This window comes from Saccoglossus kowalevskii, chromosome 18 (assembly GCF_978046115.1).
Source record: "Saccoglossus kowalevskii chromosome 18, keSacKowa6.1, whole genome shotgun sequence".
NCBI lineage: Eukaryota > Metazoa > Hemichordata > Enteropneusta > Harrimaniidae > Saccoglossus > Saccoglossus kowalevskii.
Window position 1 is genome coordinate 24841939 of NC_140658.1, and position 3853 is coordinate 24845791.

Consider the following 3853-nt stretch of genomic DNA (forward strand, 5'->3'; position numbering starts at 1 on the left):
ATGGATTACAGAATGGATGTGAAAGGCAAGGTGAAAATTTATCATGCTAACTTGTTGAAAGCATATTATGAAAGAGACAAACGGAATAACAAGAAAGTGGTTGAGGGTGTGATGAACTGTGTGTGCACTGCAGTTGTTGAATATGATAGTGACACAATACTGTATGACAGTGGTGAATTGAAGTCTGGAAGGACAGTTGGAATCTACCAGGTGTGCTTGTGATTTACATAACAAACGGTGTTTACAACTTTGGAAGGACAATTGGAAACTACCATGTGTGCTTTATTTGAATAACAAAGGATGTTTACGATCTACTGAGTTGTCTACGTAACACTGCTTTTAGCAAGATCACATTCTGATTGGTTAATGTGCAAAACCCAGGTGGTGTCCCTGAATATTGGCCATTTATGCCTATAAATTGGACAGACTGAGGACAGTTGGGGTTCATCATTTCAACTTAGTATCCTGTGTGTTGCTGCTACGATCGTATGAGACAAATGATACAGGCTACAACCATCATTCTGTGAGACTTGTATAAACTGCTCTGCGATCTTCTGCTTTTAGCGGTGCCCTCCAGAATAACAGCGTTCCTCTGCAAGCATGACTCCTGTATTTCTTCGTTGTTGTGTGGCAGAAGCCATTAACTGTCATCCATGTCTACATCCTGGAACTGTGAGTTATCACCAATGCACACTTCCCTAAGCAATCCCTTATTTCATTGAATTTATTCATTGTATTTTTCTGTGCTTTATTTCGTGTAATTATTTTGAGAGGTTTTAAATCCAGGAGCTTTAACTTGATATTTTGGTGTATTTCATTTCCAGTACTATTGTCTTGTCTACCCCATACTAGCAGTGAAAGAACCCCCTGTCCAGTGTGCGTTCTGTGGGAGCCCTCAGTAATATTTACATGCTTAACCTAAAATAATTAAACAAATGACACAACATTACTAATATCAATTCTAATATATGACCTTTTTCAATTGCAGTTTTTTTTTATTTTATTTTAATTTTTATCACTGCATTTTTTTAATGTTCCCACAACACACTGTAAATGCTATTCATAAAATTAGAGAATTAAAACTGTTTATTGCTTATTTTAAACATGTGTACAACCAGCATAAACAATGGGGGGATTTTATGGTCAGTTGTTGTAAATATTTTTTTCTTGATGACGTGTTTAGATAGAGAATAGTAATTTTTTGGGGTACCACGAAAACCTATAAAATTAATGGTTGACAAATTAATATGGAACGGAATCATTAATTTAACTATTTGAAATCAGTTCTTGTCACATATCACAAAATAAAACAGTTTTCGTTTTAGCCAATAGAAAATTACGTCCACGTAGTCCAATTAAGAAAGAGAATTATAGAAAATATTTTAAAATGTATATAAAATTCATTACTTGTATATATCTCTAATTTTAGGATTATTGATGGAAAGCACATCTAATTGCTAAGGAGATTTCACTTTATACAAATAAGACATAAATCAGCAGCCAGCAAAGGGACACAAATATTTGTGACGCCAAGGCTACGTGTAGTCAGCATTGTCTACATATTAATAGGCATGGACAATTTTTTAGGCAAGCGAGTGCCGACAGACAGGTATTAATACCTTAAGGCAGTTCCAGTCAAATTCAAATATTTCATTACTGAGTATGTTACAGAACATACTTACGTAGAAAAAAAGGGAGATAACTTATCACTGTATATAACGAAAAACAATTAGGAAACAAGTAACGTACTTACTTGGATTTAATAATCAAAATAAAACATCCTTTTTCTGAGGAATTCACGGTGCCCGAGGGGACACGTGCCGTGACGTGAAGCTTTACAATTAGGTATTGTTTATGGGCGTCGCTTTAATCCAAGCTCGCAGGACATATAATCTTATAACAGATTGTGCAAGATATGATACAATTTTTGAGTAACAGACGTATACATGTGACTTCACCAACCAAGCAAACAAGTCTAAGTAGCATCTAAAATTTATTCAGGTGTTCTCTGGGAGCACTTCATACGATTTATCTTGCAAAATCCTGATAAGTTATTTAGGCAAGTCTGTTTATATACTGGAGCAATTTGATGAGACCTGATTCCTATAAAAGTGAAAAGATTAGTCATCTAGATGGTTTTATAATACACTCCCAAAGGTCAGATTTACTCTGGAACTAGAACAGTCAGCCTTCTGATATGAATGAAGAAGGTTATAGAACGAGATTTTGAACTAGTAGGACAAAAGGTGCAGAGAGCATTTTGCAATTTGCAGCTAGATTAAGTAGTTATTTCGACCAATGGGTAGAGCTGTCTGGAGTTGATAGGAAGTTTGAAGGAGCTAAGGACTTAATGATGAGAGATCAGTTGATGAGTACTTTTCTTAATGAATTGTCTATTTTCATAGGAGAAAGGTCACCGAGGTCAGTTGAAGAAATGGCTGACTTAGCTGATAAGTTTAGAGATGCATGTAGACAGACAAGTGGTAAAAATATGAAATCTAGCCAGTTCCAATGTGGTAGTCAGAAATGTCAGTTCTGAAGCACAGGCCAGAAAAGTAAATGACAGGGTCGATTTGGTAAGTATAGGCCAAAGTCAGGCTGTTATATTTGTGGTGATCCAAGTCACTCTGCTGTCAGTTGTCCTAAGCATTATAAAAGTTCCAAGCCTCAGGTTAAGTCAGCTGTGATGTTGACATGTGATTAGAATAGTAATGATTCACAGAAAATCAGTGCTACTTGTGTAGTTCATGAAGTCACAGATGCATGTAGGCATCCATGTTTACAGGGATGAGATAGAGTTGCGTAAATGTGGCCATGAGCTGCCAATTATTAGTGTTGCCAGTGTTGCAATAGGTAATAGTATGGTGAGTGGTATGCCTGTTGTTCAAGGCCGTATTGGTAGTACTGAGGTAGAGGTTTTTCGTGATAGTGGGTGTAGCTCGGTTGTAGTACTTAGAGAGTTGGTAGAGGATAGTCAATTGACTGGGGAGAGTCGTACATGTGTGATGATGGATGGTACATGTCGGAAATCCCCAGTAGCTAGACTATATATATATTAGTGGAGCTAGGGGGCCAAGGATCCTGATCTTGGTTGGAAGCTAGGTTTAGCTCATGAGGTAGGGCATAGTGAGGTTAGTTTCCCTTAGGTGGTGAAAATCGTACTCCTTTGGGTGATGGGACTAGTATGCCCCCTGGTGGTAAAGGTTGTTGTCCTTCGGGTATTGAGACTAGTCGTCCCTCAGGTAATGAAGGTTGTACATCGACTAGTAGTCAGGCTAGTGTGCCCCATACTGATGAAGGTTGTTCTCAAGGTGTTGAGATAAAAGAGCCTTCAGTTAGTGGGAGTGGTTGTGAACCCCCCATTGATTCCAGTCAGGATGATAGTGTTGATGTTGTACAGGTGGTACAGACTAGGGCTCAGAAGTTAGCTGAGAAAAAAAAAACATTATGTAGGCTTAAAGTTCCTGGGTGTAAGTAGTTGCATAGTAAGGTTGATATTAATGGTGGTAAGAAACGTATTACAGTGGATGCAGTGCGAGAGGCACAGCAGTCTGATTCCATTTTAGAGCATGCTTGGAAGTTAGTGAGTACAGGTGAGGAGTTGATCATAGGTCGTAGCAATTGGGCAAGGTTTGTGATGAAATAAGGGGCTGATGTATAGAGAGTTTCAGTCACCTCATGTTGATAGAGGATGTGTGTGTTTCCAATTAGTTGTACCATTGTGTTACCGTGATCAAGTACTAGCACTTGCTTGTGAGTCAGTTATGGCAGGTCATCCGGGTGCTAAGAAGACTACATATAGAATAGTAACTCGGTTCTATTGGACTGGGATGCCGGATGATGTTATTAGGTA